Here is a 16,085-nt window from a genome sequence, read left to right as displayed (position 1 = left end):
CCTAAAGTTAGTTAAGGCGCACCGTGCATGACATTGTTTTAACTTCTATATCTCAAAAATGGTAAAACATGGGAAAGGTCATAAAGGCCAATCTTGTAGAGAATTTTCACAGCTACAACATTTGCTCTAATCCCATTTCAATAGGATAAATCATGAAAACCTAAAAAAAACCTTTTTCCCATCTTTGGACATGGTAGTTTCGGAATCCGCAAAAACTTCCCAGGTATAAGCACTTTCCATTTAAAGTTGGTTCAGGCGCACCGTGACATATAAGTGTGTTTTCTTTTATAGTTTTAATTTGTTTATAAAAAACTTCGTGAGTAACATTTATTTATATATTTATATTTTATGACATACATATATATTAACAATAGATGCCTAAATTGTACCATGATTTCCTGTTATTACGGGATAGTTAATTTTTTAAATTTTCCATATCACGTACAGCTTTTTGAATTTTTGATTTACGTTCTTAACATGAATAAAGTTTGTTTTGCTCAAATATGTTGCCTCTTCCTAAGCCTGCTATAATTACCGCTTTCACAAAGTTTTGCATTTCCGCATAAGAAAATATGCAATGCCAACTTCCTATGTGACATTATAAATAAATATGTCTACTTAAGCATGTTTTGTGAGGGAAGGGAAATGTTGGCTAGTATTTGTTCGCGGATTGTGCTGTAAGTCGCACAGGTTTAACTATATTAAGGAGCAAGAAAGATAATTTTCCTAGAGTATTTATAACATCCAACGCTATATTATTTATATCTTCTTATAATAGTTTTATATTATTACGAAGATTTTCAATATCTATTTTTTTCTTTCTAATTTGCTCTTCTTTTCCATTCAACATTTAATTACAAAAAATATATACATATGTATCTAGAAAAGCTTCTATTAATCACCTTATGTCCACACTTAATTAGTATAATCAGTGCTAAGTATCATCCAGGAACTGGAAAATCCTTTTCGTATCCGACGTTTCTTTGCTCATTCTTCCTGACATTTAATTTCTGTGAAATCGCCTAAGTTGGTAATGGTATCACCTGCATACCGTATCACTGGTATACAAGTGTATGTGTGTGAAAGAGGGAGTTTCTACTATGGCAACAAAAAATCAACACACTTAAACCTACATAGTACATAGGACAGTTGTTGAATGATGGTAATATGGCCAACATGACCGTAGTGTTATTATGCGCTCCTTAATGCGAAGTGGTTCGTATCGTTGGCTTTGGAAACATATACCCTAAGTGGTTTGACTTGTAGCTGGTATACTCGAATACCACCAGTAACAATGTAAAGTGATTCCGTTTCATTTGTCATGTGTCGAGAATAATAAAACATTGCAATGGATGTTGTTGGCACAGAACGACCCCCATGTAATTTAGCCCAACTCAGATATATTTCTTTGTTCGACTTGGCATTGGTTAACGAGCAGATTTTCGCTTTTCTAATATTCTTTTGCCATCACTTGGTGGTTGGTTTTTATTTCTTTGCAGGAAAACACATAGATTTTTTTCTTCCTTTTTCCGTTGCCTTGCGAATCATCATCAGTTGTCATGACACTCCTTTGACTGCAAAGAAAAGCGTAAATCAAATGAAATGTTTTATGGATGTGATTGAAGGGTATCATATAATAGTTATTGCACTTTCAACACTTATGCGTTTTAGGAAAAAAAAAATGTAAAATATCCTGAAAACGCGGTTATTATTATGAAGAAAGTACAGTGAACTAAAGTTTTAATCGAATTTCACTGTTACCGAACAAAGGATATCAGTTTATAAAATACAAATCCATTAAATATAGGACATAAGTTTGGTAAAAAATGAAATAAATCATACAATTTATTTAATAAATTTTATTATAACCTACACCACTATGTGGAAAGGGTATTATACGTTTGTTTTGGGAAAAATTCATGTAACACCGCGAAATATTCGTCGTAGATGCCCAATATGGTATACCAATCTTCATATCTCGACGAGATAAAGCGATTTTGAGATGTGTGTCCATCCGTCATCTTTAATCCTGGAAGACACATTCCGAGCAAGTAAGCTATGTTTGGAAAAGAAACTCTCGACCTTTCTATTGATGCCAATTGTGTTGGTGTACATGATTATATACCATAGTTACAGCCTAATGTATCCTGTTATTTGTTTGTAGTATAATCAATAGTCACGAAGGTTTTTTTTATTATCATTATTAACTTTATTGTACATTTATATTAAATCAATAAAAATATATGTCCCGCACCAGAAGGCATAAGTGGGATAGTAGCAAGTTATAATTAACAAATTGTTAAAAATACAATACAAAATTCAATTATTGTACATGTGCATTCATAATTCAGAAGTAAATAAAAAAATTTGTAGGATTTAAAACATTAAAAAACACGTTTTTATAGCAGAAGTGATTCAAGATCATTCAATAAATATTCCTTGCAAGCGATCTTATATGCTGAAATTGGTTGAATTAACTTTAGATTCATAGGTAGATTATTATAAATCATACCCCCCATGAATTCAATGCGTTGTTTTGATTTTTCTAATCTACATCTTGGTAGTCGCAAATTAATCATATTTCTTGTATTAAAATGCTCTTGATTCTGGCAAAATGATATAGTATGATACCCAATATTTGACAGGCACTTGAAAATATATTTTAAAATTCCATATTTATACAACCCAACAAGTAAAAAAGCATTAAGTTCGGCCGGGCCGAACTTTTCATACCCTCCACCATAAAATATTCTGAACTAAAATGGAATAATTACTTTTCATTCCTGTCCCCAACTTTAAGTGGGTACGTTAAACTGTCAGATAATGTTTATGTACATTTATGCTTCATTCGGGAGGCCCTTTTTTATGGTGCCTATATCTAACTATGTATGTTGACAATTTTTGGTGGGCTAGAAATTGGGAGGTACTGTTATATAGGGGTTATAATAAAACATGGACCTATGTTGACAGTTTTTGATGGGAGCCTTTAATGCCAAATAACTCCTAATTCGGTTAAAAAAATTAGCTAGAATCTTCAAAATATCGAAAATCGGTACATAACGTGGGAACTTCAAATGTCATTAACAGCTAGTTCGGAGGTATCTGGGCTATACGAAAATATGAACTTAAATGAACCGTTATATGGGGGCTATACCAAAACGTGGACCTATGTCCACAAGTTTTGTCATATAAGTTTATTGACATTTAAGAACTTTAAATGTCAAATTATAGCTACATCGGTCTGAAAATGTAGCTAAAAGCGTCAAAATACCGCAAATCGGAGGGTACCGTTATATGGGGGCTATACCAAAACGTGGACCTATGTCCACAACTTTTGTTATATAAGTTTATTGACACTTAAGAACCCTAAATGTCAAATTATAGCTATATCGGTCTGAAAATGTAGCTAAAAACATCAAAACACCGTAAATCGGGGGGCACCGTTATATGGGGGCTATACCAAAACGGGGACCTATGTCCACAACTTTTGTTATATAAGTTTATTGACACTTAAGAACCCTAAATGTTAAATTATAGCTACATCGGTCTGAAAATGTAGCTAAAAACGTCAAAATACCGCAAATCGGAGGGTACCGTTATATGGGGGCTATACCAAAACGTGGACCTATGTCCACAACTTTTGTTATATAAGTTTATTGACACTTAAGAACTTTAAATGTCAAATTATAGCTATATCGGTCTGAAAATGTAGCTAAAAACATCAAAACACCGTAAATCGGGGGGGACCGTTATATGGGGGCTATACCACAATGGGGACCTATGTCCACAACTTTTGTTATATAAGTTTATTGATACTTAAGAACCCTAAATGTCAAGTTATAGCTAAAGCGGTCTGAAAATGTAGCTAAAAACGTCAAAATACCGCAAATCGGGGTGTACCGTTATATGGGGGCTATACCAAAACGTGGACCGATATATCCCATCTTCGAACTTGATCTTCCGACGGCTAAAAAAATGGTATTCCCCAATTTTCAGCGAAATCGGTCAACAAATGCGACCTGTATGTTGCGAACGGACGGACGGACGGACGGACATGCATAAATCGACTCAGAAAGTGATTCTATGTATATCCCTAGATGGAACTATGGGTCTATCTCGCTTCCTTTTGTATGTTACATACAAATGCACTAACACATAATACCCCTTACCACATAGTGGTGTAGGGTATAAAAACGGTAAGTATGTTTTTACACACATTTTCAAAGAGCTGCAATGTGGAATAAGTCAAAGGCAAATTGTACACTAACTTTAATGCTTTATGTTGTAAACACTGTAATGATTTAAACGTGACATTATTCCTGTTATACCCATACGCTGTTACCAAATAATTTAGATGCGAGTGTACAACATCTCCTTAATATATTAATGTCGAAAAACCCACAAAAAATTATTTGTTTGTATCCGAAAATAACGAAAGTCTGGGTTAAACTCGTAAAAACCGATTTTGAGCTATATCTCAAAAACAAGAGCTGATGGAGAAAAACCGGGACCGGATTTGAAAATAACTCGCCGATTTCATCTAGAAACAACTGCAACTTCGGTTGAAACAAAAGTCCTGTTGACCAGTGTAATTTTCCAGTCAGCTGGAGATTTTTAATATCATTTAGGAATACAGAGAATAACAATGGCCCAAGACAACTCCCTTGGGGTACTCCACAACTAATGGAACCAGCATAACTTTGAGAACCCTTAACAGAAACATATTGCTTTCTATCAGACAGATAGCTTTTAAAAAGCAATATATTTGTGTCACACATACCATATAAATTCAATTTTTGCAATAAGATCTCGTGGTCAACAAGGTCAAAAGCTTTAGATAAATCAAAGAATACCCCAGCAACTCCAGTAAACCCCTCATCTATACCTTTGCATATATAATTTACAATATTTAGCACAGCTTCTTCAGTGCCACATCCTTTCCTAAACCCATATTGACAATCATACAATAAGTGATTATCGGTAAGATGTCTGTAAAACTGGTCATGGATAATCCTTTCAAATATTTTGTCTATTGAAGAAAGAATTGCAATAGGCCTATAGTCACTCACATTCATTAAGTTTGTGACCTTAGGAACGGGAACTACCCTATGAACTTTGAATGCACTTGAATATATAGATTCCCTTAGCATTCCATTGAAAATGTTTACCAAACTTGGGCAAATTTCATCAGCACACTTCCGGATAAATGACATTGGAATATTGTCATCTCCTGCAGATTTATCCGTTTTCATTGTCATAATAACCCTCTTTACATGATCTTCATCCACAGGTTATAATGAAAAATTGACATTACACGGATCAGGAAGTATTTCAATGTTGCTTTTTAATTCTTCTACCGACTGCAAGAAATAGTTATTTATATAATTAGCTTTATCAAATTCATTTAAAATCCTTTTTCTTAGTTTGTCCTTGATAAGATTGCTAAAAACATTGTCTATGCATGATTTACTTCGTGGCCTTGTAATCAGGTTATGAGCACTTTCACAATCAAAACTAGAAAACAAAGAAACTAATTCACTCTTCTGATGCCCATCATTTAATAGATCTACATTAGAATCCCCAACGCACAATAAGGGATTAGAAGGATGGGTATGCAATATCAATTCAATTTTAGACAAAAATAGGTCAAATCTAAATTTTTGGGATCGATAAAATGATATAAACTTTAACGGCTTATTGGCAATCTTTAAGTTTAAAAACGTTACTGCAATGAATTCGACAAAAGAATCACTTTTACACACATCAATCTCAAACTTGAGGTTATCTCCAATATACAAGGAAGTACCCCCATAACCATCATACCTGCAGCAGTGGATTTCCGTATAACCAGGCATGACATAAATCTGAGATGTGTTACTATGAAACCAAGTTTCCTGTATTGCAATTATATCGGGTAAAACGGAAAAACTTTTCAACAACGCCTTGAATCGATTAAATTTATGGATCGATGAAACACTTCTGCTATTTATGCTAACAACAATCAAATCATTGGAATTACAATCTGACACATATATTTCAAATGATAAGAGATTTTTAAAATATTTATTATTCATTATAAAAAATTATAGAATATATCAAAAGATAAATATTGACAATATTTTTTTAAGGAGAGAGATCATCAGCTTCATCATTATCTTCAATTTCATTAATAGCTTTATTCAAAGCCATCGCTATTCCCTGCACCTCCGACCTTTGTTTAAAATGTTTATTTGTTGTTGCGTCCAAAAGCATTCTGTCCACATCATCCTCACGTAGTATCACTTGTTGTTTAGAAATTTCATTTTTCTTACAATAAACCCTTCCATTGCGGGCATAAATAAATCGATATCCAATCGAATTTAACGTTTTAGCATATTGCAAAAGATTTAGGGATTCTTTACTAAGAAAATCGTTGACGTACACAGTTTTTGTTTTTTCATTCTCCTTCAACATCTTTTTGGCAGTCATTAGCTTTTCTTTAGGAGCTCTTGCTCCATATTTTGGTCCATATTTTAATTCCTGGAAAGCATATACCGGCAAAGTAGCCTACATATGTATAAAGAACTACTGACCTTTCTCCTGATGCAAATTTCAAATAATGTGCCTGCTAACTAACGGGCCTACTGCCTTTTATATAATGAGTTTTGTGTAGAGAACCATAGGGTGACATAGGGGATGAAAGTCCAGGATTTATCTTGGTCCCTCTCTCATCTCAAGTGGACACTGACCTCCACGTGGTGTCACCTGGGGCAGCTGCCTTTAACACCCGTTAAAGGTAGTGAGCTAAAATGTGCCGCGCGTTCACCCATAAGAACGTTAAAAACTTGGTTTTGGGCGCCAGGTTAGTAACCCTCCCCCAGAAAAAAGTAGCCTACTATGAAAAAAGAAAAGAAAAGCAAACCCCTCTAAAGTTGGCGACCCACGCAAACGTTTTAAGGACCATGATCTGCCAATCTGCACCTGGAATGTTCGCACTCTTTATAGAGAAAGTGCAGTTTACGCATTGACAGATGTACTTGAAAAGTACAATACCGACATTACTGCCATACAGGAAATACGATGGATTGGGAAAGGCGTCACAATAACACCTACAGGTGACGCACTGTACTATAGCTCCCATGACATAAAGCATGAGTTTGGTTACGAATTTGTAGTTGGTCGGAGGTTAAAACATCCTGGTCTCCAGCTTCACACCAGTGAATAAAAAACTTGCTACAGTTCGAATAAAAGCAAAATTCTTCAACATCAGCTTTATTTGTGCTCATGCTCCCACTGAAGACAAGGACGAACTAACTAAAGATATATTTTATGACGCTTAGAAAAAACATATGACCGTTGTCCTGCCCATGAAATTAAAATTATTCTAGGCGATTTTAATTCCAAAAATGGAAAGGAAAATATCTTTGGCCCAACAGTCGGAAAATTCAGTATCCACAGTGAAACATCTGAGACTAATTATTCTAGGCGATTTTAATTCTAAAATTGGAAAGAAAAATATCTTTGGTCCAACAGTCGGAAAATTCAGTCTCCACAGTGAAACATCTGACAATGGTATGAGGCTGATAGACTTCGCGGCGGCAAAAAAACATGGAAGTTAGCAGCAACAGATTTCAACATCTCGACATCTGGCTGTCTCCAGATCAGAAAACAAGAAATCAAACTGATCACGTTGTGATAGATGGAAGAAATTCATGGAGCGTGTTGGATGTGCGTTCGTTCCGAGGAGCAAACATAGACTCGGACCACTATCTTTTTGTAGCAAAGGTACGCACCCGGTTAAACGTAGCAAACAAAGTACGATAGACACAACACTAAAGTTAGACATCGGTAAGCTGCAATCACAACAGATAGCCACAGCATATTCCACTCAACTAGCCCAATTGCTTAATCAAAACACTCCTCATCCCGATAACATATCAGCGCAATGGCAAAGTATTGCTCACTCCATGCAAACAGCCGCAAAATCTATACTCGGCTACCAGAGACCTCCACCAAGGAATCCATGGTATGATCAGGAGTGTCATGCTGCTACATAAGAGAAAAATGCGGCATATATGTAGGGCTACTTTACAATTCGTAGCAACGGGTAGCGCACGAGAGAGATATCGGGAGAAAAGGAGAGAGGAGAAACGTCTTTTCCACAGGAAAATTAGAGTGATGGAACAGCGGGAGTTTGAAAAAATAGAGATATACAGGATCCAGAATGAAGCCCGAAATTTCTACCAAAGAGTCAAGCATCAAACTGATGGCTTTAGTACAGGCACATCCTCATGTAGAGATCAGCAAGGTAATTTGGTAACTGATACAGATAGAGTGCTCAGGATATGGAAAGCACATTTTTCAAAACTGTTGGTATCCAATAGTAACGAAGACGACGAAGATACCACAGACCCAATCCCAGAAGATGGTATTGAATGTATACCGCCCAGCCAAGATGAGGTAAAGACAGCAATAAATCGGCTGAAGAATAATAAGGCAGCAGGAGCCAATGGCTTACTTGCCGAGCTGTTCAAAACCGGAGCCGACATGCTGATAAAGTGCATTCATCAGCTATTTAGCACCAACTGGCAGGAAGAACGAGTACCCGACGATTGGAACCTGAGTATCCTGTGCCTCGTCCACAAGAAAGAAGATAAGACTGTATGCTCTAACTATAGGGGCATAAGTCTACTCCCTATTGCCTACAAGATAGTGGCAGGGATATTGTGCGAACGACTAAAGCCTATGGTCATCGAGATAATTGAATTGTGTGCAGTGTAAGTACATTCGCATTTATAGTTCAATACTGACAAATTTATGCACGAGGTAAGAGTTTTGGTCAAGGAAGATGCCACTAATTTTGATTAATGACCGGGTAAAATTAAGCAAAACTTTTGTGGGAAAGATATAAAAACTTAATTTTTATTCGACATTTTAATTTCTGGGGACATATTCGGACAAATTACGAAAACGAAACTAGAAAACCAGCTCGTCTCTCCCTTGCTGCAAATTATATCAATGTAGCGGTTCTATTTTGTTTTGGTTTGCTTGTAACGAACTACAATTAGCTGTTAAACTACTTCTAAATGTCTTTTGATATTTCTTTCTACATGTTAATGTTAATTTTTGGAAAGAAAAAAACGAATGTATTTATGTATATAGAACCAAAAGTAAAAATGTTTCTGATTTTTTACCATAAATGCCAAATTTTTTATTAATTTAAAGCTCAGATGGTTTAGATTCATTATCAAGCTTCCTCCTTAAAATATGTCCAACAGAAGCAGAAATATGTGACATGGAAAAAAATCGATAAATTGGAAATTGGGATATTCCACCGTCTGTTTCAACATCATAAGCATTTTACCCATTTTTTCTAACGCAATTGGGAACATTTTAAAGCTCAGAATGTCTTCATTGTTGAAGCACATCCAATCAAAGCTGTGATACTGATCAGTACAATTCAAATAAAAACATTGGAAAGTGGGATGTGCGTCAACCTACTTTGCATCTTAATAAAGATGATATTTTCCACATCCATTGACGGGATTTCCTTTTGGAATACGACTACTAAAAGCGGAAATATTCGCATATGAATGAAATTTTTAATTTTTGTCCACAAAAGCTTTTTGCCCATTCCGACCCTTGAATATTATCCGACCATCAAAAAATTCAATATGGTTCTTTCATTCTGGAAGCCCTATTAACCACCAACGTTTCGTGACGATCCGATCAAAATTGCGAACTATAGCGCAATTAAAAAATGGAAAATGGGATGTATTACCGACTATTGCGATATCTCCGTTATTTGGCCACCAACCCCAACCTACTTTGCATCATTATAAAGATGGGAATTTCTACTTTCATAGCTATGCTTTGCTTTTGGAAAGTCCCCAACATAGTAGTGTAGGGTATAATAATTTATACGTACAATAAAGAAAATAAAAACAGCATCGTGCGAAACAAAAGCAAGTACAGACTACTCCAAAACATATATGGACCGGCATAACTGATGTTGCACTTTCTGTTACCGAGTGCAGAAAAAGACAATCTTTTGCTGAAATAATAAACAACCTATAAATACACCTGCTCAACAAAAGGGTAGTAACTCAAAATTTTGAAATGTTCACTTTTTATTAAAAAACATAGATAATTACTTGGTCAGCTCTTTCGTCAAAAAAAATACACTTCATTGCCTAAGAGTAACTACTGGTGTCTCAAAAGTCAAGTGAAAAATAGAAAATTTTGAATTACTACTCTCTTGTTAAACTGGTGTGATATACGTACTTAATATAATGTAATATATTTTATGTTCGCCAAAAAATTCGTAAAATGAATAGCCAAATAATAAAGAAGATGAAAGTACTAAGCTTTTTATACCCTCCGCCATAAAATGGGAGTATATTAAGTTTGTCATTCCGTTTGTAACTACTCGAAATAATCATCGTAGACCCCACAAACTATATATATTTTTGATCAGCGTGCAATTCTACATCGACATAGCCATGTCCGTCCGACTGTCCATCGGTGGAAATCACTCTAGCGTCCGAACGGATTGAAGTAGGTGGATGACATTTTGGTAGAATCTATTATATGTACGTAGGACTTTTGGTATTGAAAGCGGGCTATGTAGGTAAACGTTTTTGTATAGCTCCCATACAAAGTGACGCGTCGTCGTTTTAAGGAATTTTTAAGATATTTGTCCCATTTTACCACCGAATTGGTTGTAATAAAAAACAATTCTACCAAAGTTTGTTTATATAGGTGCACGTTTTGGTATAGCCCCCATATAATGCCCCATATATAGTACGCGTCACTTTAAGATATTTTGAATATATTAGTCTCATTTGACCACAAAATCGGTTGTAACTTTGTATTTTGTGTTTCCAGAGGCTAAGAAACATTTCTACCATAAAATGTTTATATAGGTCCACGCTTTGATATTCCTCCATAGAACGGTAACTCCTGATTTTCGGTATTTCGAATGTTGTGGCCTCAATATACCACCGAAGTGACTGAAATGTGGTAGTAAGTCTTTTTTAAGGGTATACAAATTTCCACCTGAAATTTGTCGGTATAGGTCCACACCCTCATATAGCACCCATAGGACGATATCTCCTAATTTCCTACCAAAATGGCTGAAATTTGATATTTCGTCCTCGTTTGGGATGCAAAACTTTCTCCCAGATATTTATCGGTATCGATCCACGTTTTGATGTACACCCATGGAAAGGTACATCCCAATTTTCGGTATTTTGAAGGGTTTAGCCTCATTATAACACCGAAATGGCTGCAAGTTGGTACTTAGTCTTCGTTGAGGGTATAAAACTTTTCACCTGAAATTTTTCGGTATAGGTCCATATCTTCATATAGCTCCCATAGAACGGTACCGCCCGATTTTCGGTAGTCTTTAGTCTTTTTCTGGGCTACAAAAATTTCCCTCAGAAATTTGTCGGTATACGTCCACGTTTTGACGGTATATCCCAATTTTCGGTATATTGAAGGTTTTAGCCTCATTATAACACCGAAATGGCTGCAAGTTGGTACTTAGTCTTCGTTGAGGGTATACAACTTTTCACCTGAAATTTTTCGGTATAGGTCCATGTCTTCATATTGCTTCCAAAGAACGGTACCTCCCGATTTTCGGTATTTTGAATGTTGCTGCTCAATATCCCATCGAAATGACTGACATTTGGTAGCTAGTGTTCCTTCCCCACCGAAATAGTTGATATTTGGTATAAAGTTTTTAATAGGGGTATGAAACATTCCACCCGAAATGTGCCGGTATAGGTCGACGTCCTCAAATAGTCCCCATAGGGGTTTCACCTGAAATTTTTCGGTATAGGTCCATGTCTTCATATAGCCCCCAAAGAACGGTACCTCCCGATTTTCGGTATTTTGAATGTTGCTGCTCAATATCCCATCGAAATGACTGACATTTGGTAGCTAGTCTTCGTTCCCCGAAATAGTTGATATTTGGTATAAAGTTTTTAATAGGGGTATGAAACATTCCACCCGAAATGTGCCGGTATAGGTCGACGTCCTCAAATAGTCCCCATAAGATCGTACCTCCCGATTTAAGGTTGTGGCCTCAACATACCACCGATATGACTGAAATTTAGTATTTGAGCTGCCATGAGTATATAAAATATTGCAGAAGAGAATTATCAGTATAAGCCCTTTCCTTCAAATAAACCCCATAGAAGTGTACTTCCCGATTTTCGGTATTTTGAAGGTTGATGAATGATGATTGAATTGATGACACATCAATATCCCATCGAAACGGATGATATTTAATAGTCCGTTGGTGGTATAAAACTTTCCACCTGAAATTTTCCGGTATTTTTCCATGTTTTTATATAGCCCTCATAGAAAGGTCCCTCCCAATTTTCGGTATTTTGAAAGTTTTAGCCACATTATTCAACGGGAATAACTGAAATTTGTTATTTACTCTTCGCTGGAGTTACGCAACTTTCCTCCAGAAATTTATCGGTAGAGGTCAACGTTTTATACAGCCTCCATATAACGGTGTTGTTAACTATCCTAATCCAGAATATCCAGGTTTAGGTCTAGTCGGTATTGCCCAATTTTATGTATTTCGCTCAATTCGGAAAATTGTAAATATTGGTCCATGTTTTGGAAAGAACAAAACTTATCAGTTGAGATATATGTACTACTCCTGTAATAAAAAGAAATTATACTTATTGCTCCTATTCACTTCAATACAGTTCGTGGTGGCGGGTATAAAAAGTTCGGCCCAGCCGAACATAACGCTTTTCTTACTTGTTTTAAACAAAGTTCGATGTCAATGAGACATTGATCACATTTAGAATGTTACAGTAATTCCATCTGGACGATGAGTGTACAAAATTTAAAATATGTAAAATCGGGAAGAAACTTCAACAAAATATTTACCTATATTGGGAATCCCAAGTACTAAGTACAGCCACTTTAGTACAAAAATCCTTTAAAATACTTCATATCGGGCACTATCATTTACCATCCAGTCCGAGAATACGCTGTACGAAATTACAGCAACTTCGGAAGGGAGGAACCGTTATTGTGGAGGTTGTATTAACATATGGCGCAAACTTTTCGTAAAAATTTTTTGACCTCATGGAATCCTAATGTCGAATTACTGCTTTTTTGTATGAAAAAAGCAAAAATCTTCAAAATATCAAAAATTGGGATGTACCATTATGTGGGGGCTATAACAAAATGTCGAGCTATGGCATCAATTTTTCGATGGAGTTTTTTTGGCCACTGGGAACCTTAACTGTGAATTTGAAGCTAATTTAGTTAAAACAACACACCGAATATGGGAAGGTGGGCATATCAAAATGTGGACTTGCACTAATAAAATTCTAGGAAAAAGAGGACTAAATACCAAATTTCATCCATTTTGCTTGGATAAAGACACTGAAAGCTTCAGACGTGGGCCTATACCGACAAATTTCTGGCGGAAGAATAAATACCAAATTTCTGCCATTTTGGTACGATATGGAGGCCACAACCTTCAAAATACCGACAATCTACAGGTACAGTTCTATAAAGCTAAATTAACTCGTAATTCTGATTCAGCATACAATTCTGTTAAGATTTTAAGAAAGAGGTTTATAATTTCGTATAGACGTTTTTATTACTCCTAGGATGCTTGGTATTTTAAATGAGCTCATATGAGCCCATAGAACGGTACCTGTCGATTTTCGGTATTTTGTAGCTGTGAAGCCTCACTATCATACCAAAGTGGCAGTTTTTGGGACTAAAAACTTTCTAACAAAAATTTGTCTGTCATTTGTCATTTTATGAATGAAAACTTCAAATAAAAGTTGACAGTATTCTTGCTATAGGTAGCATTTTACGACTACTTTTTTGTCGCTAACGTACCGAAAAATATCGTTAATTACCGAAATTATAAGCATTTTAATTTTCCCGATATTTGTCGGTAACTCAAAAAATGAGTTGCTCGTAGAGAATCGCACTACAGATACACGTTCTGATATCGCTCCCATAGAAAGGCAGGGCGCGTTATAATACCGAAATGAGCAAAAGTTGGTATGTAGTCGGTCGGTGCAGATCCATAATTTAATATGGTTCCCATAGAACGTACCTCTCGATTTTCGGCATTTTGAAGATTTTTCCCACATTATGAAACCGAAGTGTCTAAAATTTAGTATTTAGTCTTCGTTGGTGGTATAAAACATTCCTGCATAGAATTATTCTTATAAGTCTATGTTTTGATATAAATGCCATAGAACGATCTGACCCGTTTTCGGGCTTTTGGAGGATTTTATAGTAATTCCGAAACGAAATTGCTGAAATTTGAAATTAAGTTTTTTGCTAGGGATACAAAAGAAATCCACAGAACATTTTCGGTACAGGTCTGGTATAACCTCCATACATTCTCCGATATGGTTTAAATTTGATACTTAATCTTCGCTAAAAAATATTCTTACAGGGAATTGTCGGTATAAATCTCCAATTTTATATTGTCAGACCTTAATATCGTAGGTGTGCTGCATGATTTTTTTAAGTTTTAGCCACATTATCCAACTGAAATGGCTGAAATTTGGTATTTTGCTTTCGATAGGGGTATAAAAAAGTCCTACAGAGAATTGTATATGCACGTTTTTATATAGCACCCATTAGAAAAGGACATCCGATTTTCGGTATTCTGTAGCTTCACCGGTCCACAGTTCCCCACATAACGGTGCTACCCGATGTAAGGTATTTTAAGGTCCACATTTTGTTATAGCCTCATATCCCGGTACCCACGATTTTAGCTACTTTGAAGGTTTTAACTACATATACCGACTAAAGTAGATGTAATCTGCCGTTGAAGGTTTCAGTAGATATAAAAAAATTATCCATAGGAATTTGTCGACATATGGCCAAATGTTGCTATAACCCCATATAACTGTTCCTCCTGATTTGTTGTATTTTAAATGTTTCAGCCAAATTTTACAAAGGAGTTCATTTTAAATCAGCATTTTGTATTTCAGGATGGTAGATTATTTCCTACATCGATGTGTTAATCAAGTTTATAATGCTGGTGTTTAACATGCTGTGACATTTTTCTTTGGAAAAAGGCCACCGGTCTCTGTTTTGATTCTGATATTTTTCCTAATACTCGTGTTACAAATGACTACTGACAGTAGGTAACATTAGCATTACCTACTGTCAGTAATCATTTGTCGGAAGTCTAACAAAATGATAGATGTATTTTTTCTACCACAAATTTATCAATTTGGTTTCCACTTATAGGGAAGTTTTACATACAGTAAGGCACATCCGACTTCCACTCTGAAGGTCTGCGATTCAATTCTGAACCAGAACATCAAAATTTTTAGAGGTGAAATATCCCCCCAACATAATTTTGGCTTACATTTCCTGAGTATTTCAGCCATGAAAAACTTCTCTACATGTGATGTCGTTAGACACGCCGTTCGGACTTGGCGATAAAAATTAGGTCCCATATCATTGAGCCAATATGAATGACATATATGCCAGTCCCGCAACAAGTCTTATTACCCTCCCTTTATGCCACATTTCCAATTTTAAATAAAAGTAAAACCTATAAATTGCTATAAACTCGGCACGCTTAGCAAACTTAAATCCACACGAGTTTCAACATGGTTTACGAAAACATTTGAAAATGCCACATCGACACCTCCAAATAATAGTATGCTAAGTCTAACAAGTAAAAAAGCATTAAGTTCGGCCTGGCCGAACTTTTCATACCCTCCACCATAAAATATTCATTCCTGTCCCCAACTTTAAGTGAGTACGTTAAAATGTCAGATAATGTACATAAAATGCTTCATTCGGGAGGCCCTTTTTTATGGTGTTGACAATTTTTGGTGGGCTAGAAATTGGGAGGTACTGTTATATGTATAGGGGTTATAATAAAACATTGGCCTATGTTGACACTTTTTGATGGGAGCTTTTAATGTCAAATAACTCCTGATTCGGTTAAAAAATTTAGCTAGAATCCTCAAAATATCGAAAATCGGTACATAACGTGGGAACTTCAAATGTCATTAACAGCTAGATCGGAGGTATCTGGGCTATACGAAAATATGAACTTAAATGAACAATTTTTGTTGCAG

This window comes from Musca autumnalis, unplaced genomic scaffold (genome assembly GCF_047663935.1).
Source record: "Musca autumnalis isolate F117 unplaced genomic scaffold, ASM4766393v1 scaffold_5, whole genome shotgun sequence".
NCBI classification, from domain to species: domain Eukaryota; kingdom Metazoa; phylum Arthropoda; class Insecta; order Diptera; family Muscidae; genus Musca; species Musca autumnalis.
The sequence above is the reverse complement of the archived record's forward strand: the minus strand, read 5'-3'. Positions refer to the sequence as shown.